The sequence below is a fragment of the Arachis ipaensis genome, chromosome B10 (assembly GCF_059453495.1).
Source record: "Arachis ipaensis isolate K30076 ecotype BB chromosome B10, ASM5945349v1, whole genome shotgun sequence".
In the NCBI taxonomy this organism is placed as follows: domain Eukaryota; kingdom Viridiplantae; phylum Streptophyta; class Magnoliopsida; order Fabales; family Fabaceae; genus Arachis; species Arachis ipaensis.
The window spans coordinates 19,989,363-20,001,900 of record NC_142435.1 but is presented as its reverse complement, the minus strand read 5'-3'; the positions used below and the strand labels follow the sequence as shown (position 1 = coordinate 20,001,900).

General features: G+C 38.0%; 1 pseudogene across 1 annotated transcript in view; it reads left to right on the top strand.

Moving 5' to 3' along the window:
- LOC107624085 (protein FAR1-RELATED SEQUENCE 5-like) overlaps positions 1-11,486 on the top strand; it is a 48,767-nt pseudogene extending 37,281 nt beyond the window's left edge. The window contains exon 3 of the transcript XR_015906977.1: positions 5,707-11,486. The product of XR_015906977.1 is annotated as a protein FAR1-RELATED SEQUENCE 5-like (transcript). The remainder of the gene's footprint in view (positions 1-5,706) is intronic.
- The last annotated feature ends 1,052 nt before the right edge of the window (positions 11,487-12,538 follow it).

The following is a 12,538-nucleotide window of genomic DNA, read 5'->3' as shown; positions in this document are numbered from 1 at the left end:
GGATCCTTTTCTGGCGTTGAACTCCAACTTGTAACTTGTTTCTGGCGCTGGACGCTAGACAGCAACATGGAACTGGCGTTGAACGCCAGTTTATGTCGTCTATCCTTGAGCAAAGTATGGACTATTATATATTTCTGGAAAGCCCTGGATGTCTACTTTCCAACGCAATTGGAAGCGCGCTATTTGGACTCCTGTAACTCCAGAAATTCCATTCCGAGTATAAAGAGATCCGAATCCAACAGCATCAGCAGTCCTTTTTCAGCCTGAATCAGATTTTTGCTCAGCTCCCTCAATTTCAGCCAGAAAATACCTGAAATTACAGAAAAACACACAAACTCATAGTAAAGTCCAGAAATATGAATTTTGCCTAGAAACTAATGAGAATAAACTAAAAACTAACTAAAACATACTAAAAACTATATGAAATTAACCCCAAAAAGCGTATAAAATATCCGCTCATCAACTTACCATCGCTTTACTAAGGATCTCGCGCCAAAGACTGAAGGTTTATGGTGCATATTAATTTAGTTTGGATTTTTTAGTGAAACAAAACCCCCCTCCCCCAAGGTTATTTGCTGCAGTGAGGGCCCAAAACTTCCTCAAGTCAATTGGAATGGAGCTACATTACGCTTTAAGAACCGCATCAATTCAACCAAGTTGTGGCGGTTTGGGAAATGGCCAGTAATTTTTGGCCGCTATATTCCATTTTTCTTGTAGTGCTAGCAGTTGCACGGGTTGAGAGAAAAGGGATGAAGAACACTATTCATCTTCTCTTTCTTTCTCTTGTAACTTGAGTTACGGAGTTTCGATTCGTGAACGGTTTGTGGCCACGTGAAACTCTCGCCGAGCCCGTTAGTTTCATCTAACCAAAGTGGTAAAATTTTCGAAAATCCTTGCCCAGTTTTTATCTCTATGAAATTCGAAATTTTAGGTTTGGTTTTTGAGATATTTTTGTGATTTCGAGTGTTTAGGTACACTCTAACACTTGGTTGCTATTGGGTTTTGCCCCTAAGACTATTGGGTAAGGTAAGAATGTCTTAAACCCTTATGGATTTATGATTTTGGCAAACTCTAGGTATTAATTATGATGAATTAATTATGTATAGCTTGGAATTTATGATTATTGGAGCTTTGGGATTGTGTATGGTGGCTTGATTGAACTTGAAAACTTGTGGAAGCTTGGTTGGGGTCAAATTTTGGTGTTTGGTGCATATTAGGAATCGGCCAAGGTATGGTTTCGGTTTTCTCTATGTAATATGTAGTATTTCTAGACACTTAGGCTAAGCTAGTAGACCTTAGGATAGGATTGGATCGATTGTTTATAATTGTTGAAATGAGGTTGTTGTTCATAAATGGTGTTGATTTTTGAGTTAATGTTGCATGATGTTGAATTATTGATGTTAAGCTATGATTGGTGGTGGATGACTATTATCATGATGATGGGTGGTAAGTGATGAATTTATGTATGAGGAATTATTGATGTTTGATGTTGTTGCATATTGTTTGAGAGATTAATAAATGGAATGATGATTAGGTGTGAAAATGATAAAAATGTGAATAGGTAGATTGTGGAATGAATTGGAAGATATATGAATATAATTTAGATACATTAGGACTGGTTTGGATGTAGAGCAATTGGTTTTTAATTGAGAGACTTGGTAAAATTGAGTTTTTAAAATTTTTGGTAAAAACAGATTTTGGGCCAACTTTTACGGATTATATATTGAGCTACAATTTTTGAAATTGATTGAATTTTGTATCAAATTAAAGATAATTCAAAGAGTTTTAAAATGGTACAGATTTCGTGGAAATTGAAATTTTGTAGAAAAAGATAAGATCATTAGAAGTTGGTGTCAAAAATCTGAATTCTGTGATGTTGCAGAAATTGTGAGTTCTGGTTTGTGTGCAGATGCACACTATTGGGCGCATGCTCCGAGCAGGGGCCATGTTTTCACTTGTGCGTACGCACACACTGGTGCACACGCACACCCTGTGATTTTCAGAAAACATGCGTACGCACACTTTAATGCGCACACACACACACAGGGATATGCCTACTGTTGAGAGCGTTCACACACTCTGGTGCTCACGTACACCCTGCAAAATTTACAAGTTGTATCGTAGCGTGGAATTACACTTTGCACTAATGAACCAGCAAGTGCACTGGGTCGTCCAAGTAATACCTGAGTGAGTCAGGGTGAATCCCACGAGGCTTGTGATTTGAAGCAAGCTATGGTTATCTTGTAGATCTTAGTCAGACGGATAAAAGAGTTGTTTGTTTGTTTAATTCGCATGAAAAGAAAATAAATAAAAACGTTAGTCATTTGATGGTGAATGCAATGATATGAAGATGGTTGAGGCTTGGAGATGCTTTGTTCTTCTGGATCAATCCGATCTTACTGTCTTCTTCAACTGTGAATGATTTCTTCTATGGCAGGCTGTATGTGATCAATGCCTTTCTTAAGGGATCGCCAATGCTCCTCCAGATCTGAACCCCAGGGTTAGTGCGGATCCAGTCTAATTGAGGGTGAAGCTCCTGCAGTCCATTCTCCTTAGTGATCCTACTCAAAATGCCACAGACAAGGTCGAATCTCCCGGATCAGAAAATGTTGCGCCTTTGGTTCTAGCCTCTACCACAAAGACTCTAATCTCCCCGTACCTCGGCTGAACTGGTGTCTCGAGAAGTTCCCAACGAAGTCGTGGATTAGCCGTCTGAGAGATGTATGACCAAGCTAGTGGTTCATCATTGTCCGATGAAAGACTCACTCTGAACCCATATAGAATGTGATAACCTTGTGCCGGTTCAACGCATTCATAATGATGAAGAACAGATATACATCTTAGAATAGAGAATCAAACACGTATTGAGATAGAACAGTAGTACTTTACTAATCCATAAAACTCAGCAGAGCTCCTCCCCTCAACTTAGGAGGTTTAGAAACTCATACTGATAGAAAATACAATAAACGAAAATATGACAGGTCCTCCTCTTAAGTCTGTAAAAGTTCTCAAATAAATACTAAGCTAATGACTAAGGATTACATAGGAAGGGTAAAACAGTCTTTTAGTGCTAAAATCCACTTCTGGGGCCCAGAAAATCTCTTTAGAGTGCAAGGAGGTTAGATCCTGACAGCATCTGCAGCACTTTCTCTGTCTCTAAATCAGACTTTTGCTCTAACTCCTCAATTTTAGCCAGAAAATACCTGAAATTTCATAAAAACACATAAACTCAAAGTAGAATCCAAAAATGTGAATTTTGCACTAAAACCTATGAAAACTAAATAAAACTTAAACAAACATACTAAAAACTATATGAAAATGATGCCTAAAAGCGTATAAAATATCCGCTCATCATTGTACATATGCACAACATCGTGCGTACGCACAAGCTGGGAAAACTCCTCTGGGCGTGCGTATGTACACCCCTATGCGTACGCACACTGCTCTGTTTTTCAATGAAAACCTTGTTTTTAGCCGTTTTACCTTTCTGGCAAGCTTGTAAACTTCCGTAACGCTTATCTAAGATGTTTTAACTTGTTTTTAGGCTTTGAAATATAGAGAATACCCTAAGTGAGTTTAACTAGATATTTTCTGGTAAAAAGTTTAGAAGACGGAGACTTAGGTTTCTGAAGTTTGTGAGTGGACCGTTGAAGTACTGTATGATGATGAGTATAATGAGCTGCGAAAATAAGAAAATTGGAAATGTTTGTGACGAGTCTGGAACTCAAGCTAAATGAGAAAGATTGAATACTGAAAGTGATCACTGATGGAATTTATAATGATTTATACTGATATTGTTGAGATGTTATGCGCCTGGCAGGGACGGTAGGTTAATCCCTCCTGTTGAGGTCGTGGCGGCGACATAAGGGCGGTGGTTAGTCCCGCTTACGTTGAGATGTGAGGTATGTGGCTGAGTATCCTGCTCGCATCCTTTCGGAATCATAGGAGTGTGCGTAGGCACTATATCCCTGGACCGTGTGTCGGGCACGATATCCCTAGGGGTACCCATTTTATTCGTGATCGAAAGGTGACATTCCCATGGGAATGTGTCGGGTTGGCAATTGAACTAACAGTGTGATATCACAGCCAATAGGGCAGGCATTCATCATGTGCATCTTCTATATGGTTGCTTGCTTCGTTTACTTGCATAATATGCCTAATTGTATAACATGCTTAAGTACTTCTTGATTTACCTGCTATACTTGATAATTACTTGTGCTTTACTTGTATGAATTACTTGTGTTTTCTACTGGGATTGAGGAGGTTCGGTAGGCGGTGGCAATGGGATCGCATGGCGGTTAGGTTGGCAAAGGTTGTGGGACAGTGGTGTAATGTTAGATTAGAAATCCCCTAAGATAGTTGACCTATTTAAGGATTTATTTATCTGTTTTATAAACTTGAATACTATGCTTGATGTGAAGTTCTAGGATTGCCTCTGGTGTCCCAGAATCTTATATCTTGTATCTATACCTTGTACCCTTATGCCTTTAGTTTCGTGTGAACGTTTTGCGCTTTTGAAACTCTGCTTTTGAGCTTATTTCTTCATCGGGTTTCTAAAATTACTATTTCTTTCTATATATATATATATTATTGTATGAGCCTTAGAATTATCATGACCTTTAATTATCCATTGCTTTATGACATGAGGTAAGGCTTAGGGTAATTAGGGTGTTACATGCAACCCCTGCAAAAAAATTTCTACTTCCATTAACACTTGTCGCACTGATATCTACACAGGAGTGTTGGCCTAATACTTTTTGTTTTATTGATTTATTGAATAAAATATATTTTAGGTGCGTTCTTTGGTGCCTAAACATTTTTGCCGAAACGTTGCCGAAAAGATGTGGTAGATTGTAAAATTGACAAGTGGACATGAGACTGTCAGGGATAGCAGTAAGTTTTGCAGAGTTAACAAACGGCATTAACCTGATTTCTTTATTCTCTCTAACCCGGTCATTATTTTTTCCAATTTTTCAATCTTCTTAGTTGGTAGTGTGATCAGCCATTCTTTACCTCTCTCAAAGCCAAAACTTTTATGGCTCCTCCTTCCTTTGTTTGCTGACAATACTTTAATCTGTGCTTCTTAGTTTCTTCTATTCACGAGTCATTACCCTTTCTCCACTCCTCCATTGAAAGTAAATCTGAAGACCCACAAACTGAGGTATGGCATCTTCCTCCATCACTATTGGTGTTGCGGTTGCCCTCACCGTGCGTCCATTGCTGTTGTGGAAAGTGACATTATGGCCCTCCTCTCACACCTCCTCCATACACCTCTTTCCATTAATTTCTAAGGTAAGATTTGGGAGTTTTCTCCGATATTTTTTTAAATATTTTTTACTTTTTTGGTTCTTGGTACTTTTTCTGGTGAGTTTTGTTATTTGTTGCTATTGTTATATTCAACATTGTTTCTCCGAAATTTTGAGGGTTTTTTCTCCAATCTTTTCTCCCTTAAGAATTTTTTCTTGCTCTACTGCTTGTACTTTTCAATCATGAATAACCCAAAAGCTTTATTAAAAACACAATGAATAATAACCCTATTACCAAATTTATTCCATGCATGTATTAAGAGAGGAAAATGTTTCCTTGTTCTTATTTTTAATGGCATGAAAATTTTAGTTTGATGTGTTTTTATATATGAAGACAAAGAATCCTAGTTGTGCTTCTAGGTGATTTGTAAAATTTTTTTGGGTGTTCTTTCTTTATTAGGTGCTGCCTTTTAAGTTGGAGGCTTGAAAATGGATGAATTTAGCAGTGGTGATCAAGCTCCTGAGTGGAGCAGTAGCAGCAATGATGATAGCTTTTCCTATGAGGATGAAGATTCTCATCAAGGTGTTGAGAATACTGATAATGTTGAATCTAGCATAGAGAAAGATGATGACAAGGTTACCGCAACTATGCTATAGAGTGCTGAGTTTGACGAGGAGGTTCATGCCTATAAAGCTTACGGAAAGTATGCGAGAGATATGGGTTTTACTATCCGTAAAAGAGACCTGTCAAGAGATGAGGATGGAAATTTGAATAGAAGGTACTATGTTTTCAATCGCCAAGGGACAAGGGATCCAAAACACTATCGTCTAGTCGACGGAAAGAGGAATTATAAACCAGAGACTAGAACTGGTTACAAGGCACGTTGTTCTGTTTATTTGGATAAGTTGTCAATGAAATGGAGAGTCAAGACACTAGAAGAAGAGCACAACCATCCAATGATCCCAGAATAATTTATTCATTTAATTTCTAACCATTGGAAGTTGAATGAGGCTGACAAAGCCCAGATTGTTTACATGAAGGAATATGGGTTTCAAACTTCTCAAATTGTTGGGATTTTGGCTAAGCTTGTTGGTGGCTATGGTAACCTTAATTTCACGAAGAAGGATGTTTATAACTTCATTGATCGGGATAGGTGTGCAAAGATAGAGCACAAAGATGCTGCGGCCGTAGTAGCTTATCTTCAGAGTAAGGCAGATGTGGACCCAATGTTTGTTGCTCGTTATACACTAGTCAACAGTAATAAAATGGGCAATCTTTTCTGGGCTGATGGACTTATGATCAATGACTACTAATACTTTGGAAATGTGTTAGCTTTCGACTCCACTTATAAGAAGGATAGATATAATAAACCTGATTTTCTCTGGATCAAATAATCATTGCTTGACTTGCATATTTGGGTTTCTTGTGCTTGCCAATGAAACTCGAGATACCTACACATGGTTGCTGAAGGAATTTTTGGATGTCATGATGAACAAGGAACCAAGTGTTGTAGTGACTGACGATGACGATCAAATGCGACAAGCAATAAAGGAGGTCTTCCCTAGCGCCACACATAGGCATTGTGGATGACACATTGAGAAAAATGCAAATAGTCATATCAAGGATCAATCTCTTTCGGATGCTTTTAAGGTATCGATATATCCTAATATGACGGTACCCCAATTTAAAGCTTACTGGGAAGAAATGATTCAGAAATTTGACATTGGTGAGGACCACTGGCTTTTAACCAAATATGCCAATAAAGAAATGTGGGCCACTATATACCTACGTGGAAAGTTTAGTGCAAGTGTTAGAACAACATCTCGATGTGAAGGTATAAACTCTTTCCAAAAAAAGGTTTATTAAGTCGCGAAAAACCTTGCTTGAGCTTGTGGAAAATCAAGAGCGTGTGGTTAAAGATTACCGTAACAATGAACTCGTTACTCAATTCAAGTCTATGTATAGTAAGCCATTGCTGACTACTGGGTTGGACTCCATTGAGCAGGCTGCAGCAATGGTTTACACTGCAGAATTATTTGCAGAGGTGGAGGATCAACTAGCAAAAGTTGCTGCACTAAAGCATGTCGGCAAAAGTGGTATGGGCAGTAATGTTGTTCATTGTGTTGCAAAATTTAGACGACCAGGTAGACTTTATCATGTTCTTCATGATGTGACTTCAGAAAGGATTGAATGTGAGTGTCACCGTTGGAAACAAAGTGACATACCATGCAACCATAAAGGAGTAGATACCTCTACATTGTGAGACCTCCACAATCGAGATAAATCATCCATTGATAGATCCACACTCCACAATCATTTCTATTTAGTCAATGTAAATAGTAATTCCAACAAGTAAGAGTAAGACAAACACTATCTAGTATTATACAAGATTGTGATTTTGTACTAGGAAGATAACAAAAAGCTTACGTTCCAACTTCTTGCTAATTGACCTTGGGTTCCACTAGCTTAAATTCAGAGATAGTTGGCCTTTCATGCCTTTTACAAGCATACCAAGACTCATCTAAAACTATTTCTTCCAAGAACAAGGCCTGTAAATAATATAAGTTTAGAACAAGACTGAAAGTCTGTGACCGGTAATCTCTATCCATGCACTAGTACAATAAGTAATTTACCACTTTTTTAATCTGCAAGACATGTGAATCTCTTTTCTTAGCCAAATGTGCGGTGTCCAAGTACAACAGCTGCTTTGCCAACATGTCAATGACCAGTAAAAACCAATGGTCGTCGTGCCAAATAGGTACATATATCTTCAACACCTCATCTATCTTGGCCATGTATTTATCCTTAATCCATTTGGCTGTTCCACCATGGAAATGTCCACAGCCACAAGCTAGTTGCTAAAATTTATCCCAATTCATTAATTTTTTGAGATAAGATGCATGCAAGTAGGATTTAAAATAAGCATTAATTCTCACTGCAAATGTTGGAGGCAAATATCATATTAGGCGACCAGAATTGTAGGTAAGCATCGTTGCAACAAGGATTATAATCTAAAAACGATGAATTTAGCCATGAAACGGGTGACAAATTCATTAAGAGTTATGCGAATAGTTAAAATATCACAGAGACATTTAAATATACAAGTTCATTACCAAAGAGGTTAATTGATTGAAACAATCAAGCATAAAAATTAAATGCCACCGTTATTAGCCACTTACATCGTCTACAACTCTTCGGCCGGGGATAAGAGTTTGGAATGCTTTCCTATCACCATAGCAATGTAGGTCCGAGACCAAGATTTCCCTGTGCAAAGCATATAACCATTCAACAACATTAATTGTTTATTGCATATTATGTTACCTCAAATATATCACATAAGGCAGTAATGCAAAATTATCTGAGTTATGTGCCTACCTTTTGTCTTTTCCCATTCCAAAAATGTATGCCGCTACTGCAAGGTCGGTGCCTGCTAATCGCATTTCCTTTTGAGGATAAAATGTGAACATGGTGTTTTGTGGCATAAATCACAACTTCATTTAAAATAATTCTCAATTTGAAATTACTTGAGAGTTCTACGATTAATTATGATCTGAGACAACAAAAATTCCTCTAAATTACAGTTATACCATATTTCTATGAACATACATACCTCTGAAATTTTTTCACCTACTTCTGCTTGGTTTGGGTTAAATCTCTGCACAGTAGATCGACATAAGGTCTTTCACCAATATGTGATGCAGGTCTTGATGGACCAATTTTGTTAGCTTGTGGTGTCCTTTCTTTTTTGTCTTTGGCCCTATCTTTGTCTGAGAATAAAGTCCTCTGTTAGGACACAACCATTTAAGAAGAAATTACGGTTCCAAAGGGATGTACAATGACAAAATGAAACCAAGTCTCCAACTTCATAAGGGATATAAGTAAACTACCTTCAACTTATCATTTTCCCCAGAGATAATTTGTTTAGGTGTCCCAGTCGATGAGGTCTTCCTTTTACGCCTTGAGCGACGAAAAGCCAAATGGTCCAAGTTGTAATTTGGTACATCAATAGGTGTATCCTTATGAATGCCTTTTTGTTTTGAAGTGGATCGTCTTTTTGACTTGGATGATGTCTTGTCTGGTTTCGTGTCGCCTATTTTAGTCAGTGATTTAAAATGGAAGACACCACTATTTTTGGTTGTTGATGTAACAGTCTTGACATCAATGGATGGGTCTGCATCAGCCACATAAGTTGTCTTAGTAGTAGAGCCATCTCATCCATCTTTTGACTGTGTCGCTTCATTTCTTCCTTTAGTCCTTGTATCTAGATTTGCATGGGCATGCAATTGTTGCAACCTTTCCCACAATCTTGAGCTACTGCTTTTGACTCAGCTTCCAATCCCACGGTCTTACTTTTATCTCTGTGTTTTGCATGACGAAGATTCTAAGACACATATCGTAGTTCAAAGGATGCACATGTACGCAGTAATCAGATAAAGATGGATTTACTTACTTTGGATCCAATCAAATTAAAGGAGCATTGTTGTTGACGTGTGCGCTGGAGAGAAACAACCAATCCAATTGGGATGAAGCAAAACCAGATGTCGAATTGCCATAAAGTCCAAAGTCTGCAGCAAATCCTTCCATGGTCTTAGCAAGTTCTACAAAAATTTGTATGTTATGGAGTTATAGAGTACATTATTCTTAAGAACTAAATGAATCAGGCTAATTCATTTTGATTTCTTCTTTATATTATTATTGTAAACATGAAAAGCCATTCATACCAGATTACCAGTGTTCTCAAACCCACAAATAAATTAGCGAATTCCCAAAATCACCAAGGTTATTTCTCTTTCTATTTTAGTCAAACAACTACTGTATCCTTAAAAAATTCACTGAAACTAATTTATTAAATTAAACAGTGGGCAAAAAACCTTTCTCTTCTTCAAGTAGCGTAAAGCAGAGAATACTGTGCTGGAGGTGCAAGAAGCAGCGGAGACAACTTTTGTCTGTATCGTGGCCGTAGCCTTCTCCTTCGTCCTCTTCTTCCCTACTTCAACGACTGCATGACGGGCAGAGTAGCACCTAGGGCTAGGGGTTACTATTTCACAATGCTACCAGAGACGAGGCGTGTAGAAGAACGCAAGCGGAGAAGAAGCAAGCAAATAAAAGGGAAGAAGGACAATAAAGAGAAACGCAAACAAAGAGCTCATTCCAGTAGCATAAATTTGGGGAAATTCCAAAGCCGTTGGGATTGGGGTTTGCATTTTGTTTCTAACTGAACATGCTAGAGCTTGGGTTTTGTTTTTAGGTTTTGTTTCTAAGTTCTAACAATGAAGACGGGTGATGTATTTGGAGGGAAGAATATTTTAATTGAAATATTTTGAGGGAAGAAGCTACTCTTATATTTTATGTAAGGTAACACATATTGTGAAAGTTTTTTTTTCTAAAGTCAGATAATTTCATTCATGAAACGAAAGAAACATATGGGTGTCCATATATGGGACAAGTAAAAGAAATGGGAGACTCCCAATGCTCTACTATAGAGGTAACATCATATAATAATCTAATAAGAGAAACAAAAGAAAGTGAAATGCTCATCAATTAGGAATTAGAGATTTGTTGAAGCTCCTTCTACAACTTCAAAGGCGATGCCATTATCTCTTCTACACTAGTTGATACATTATCAAAGATGAACTTGTTTCTAGCCTTCCATAAGAACCAGCTCAAAATCACCATCATCATCCTTTGAGAGGAGCTATTGGGTTGGGTACGCAAGACCCCTATTCTCAAATTCCACTCAACATAGAAATCAGAGTCTTCGGTGCCCCTTCTAGTAGCTGGTAAACCTATTTTTGACCAAATTTTCTTTGATTTCTCACAATAGAAGATGCAATGATTGATTAATTCTGGAAATTGCAGGCATCTTCGGCAGGTGGATTGAATTAATGGGATGCGATGATGAAGCTTTTGCAGCACTAGAAGCTTTTCATAGAAGCCCCTCCAAAGAAAAATCTTAATCTTCGCTGGGATTTTCATCTTCCACAATTCTCATCACAAATTCCCTTATCTCATAATCTCTGGGTAAAATTCAATGGGAGAATGCGAGAACCCATAAGCCACACAGTACCTAGTACTCACTTCATACAAACCACTTTTATTAAGGGCCCAATAAATTTTATCTTCTCCACCCCCAATTGTTGTTGCTAGCACACGCTGACTAGTGCTCTCAGAAAAAATACTTCTAATTAAAGTCTGATTTCACTGACCATTAGAAAGTATTAAGTCTTTGACCATCAATAGTGGTTGATTTTGCAGATTGAAAGCTTCAGATGAAGGAACAACACAGGGATGTGGAGGAGCAAGCCAAGGATCGTTGAAGATTCGGATACTGGACCCATCACCAACTCGCCAAACCAGCCCCTTTTCAACAACCTTACACCCTTCCAATATGCTACGCCACCCCACGAAGGTACTGTTCCGATCTCTGCATTCATTATAGAACTGTATCAAAAATATTTACCTTTGCGGAGTCTAGATAGGAGTGATTGTGGCTGAGAGACAACTTTCCAATATTGTTTGCTAGTAGCGCCAAATTCTGAGCCCCTAGGTCCTTAAAACCTAGTCCACCTTCCAGTTTCGGTCTTATCATATTATCCTAACTAACCCAAGCCATTTTTCGCTCTATACCTTTTTTATCCCACCAAAATTGGGAGAGTATGTTGTGAATCTCCCTAATTAAAATGTCAGGAAGGTGGAAACATGATAATGAATAAATTGGGATAGCCTCCCCACCAATAGCTTTGATTAGAACATGCCTGCTTGCAGAGGAGAGAAGTTTTTTTCCACCCTTGAACTCGCTTCCTCACCTTGTACTTGATTTCTCCGAAGATGGCCTTTTTTATTTTTGGACTGTAGATGGAAGACCCAAATATTTATCCTATGCACCAATATGAACAATTTTCAATTTCTGAGCCAGTAGTAATCGAGCAGCGAGAGGAGTATTATTACTAAAGAATAGAGCTGATTTATGCAAATTAACTTTTTGGCCACTGAACCCCTCGTATGGCTGAAGTATACTGAGAATATTTTTACAACTGTTTTCTGACGCTTTGCAAAAAATGATTGAGTCATCCGCAAACAATAAATGATTAACAGTAGGACATCTTCGGTTGATCTGAATACCTTCAATGAGACCGTTTTACTCTACCTTATTTAGCAAAAAGGATAATCCTTTTGCACAGAAAAGAAAAAGGTAGGGAGATAGAGGGTCTCCTTGACGGATACCTCTATTTGGTTTAAAAAACCAAAAGGTTGACCTTCAACAACGACAGAGTAAGAAACTGTAGTCACG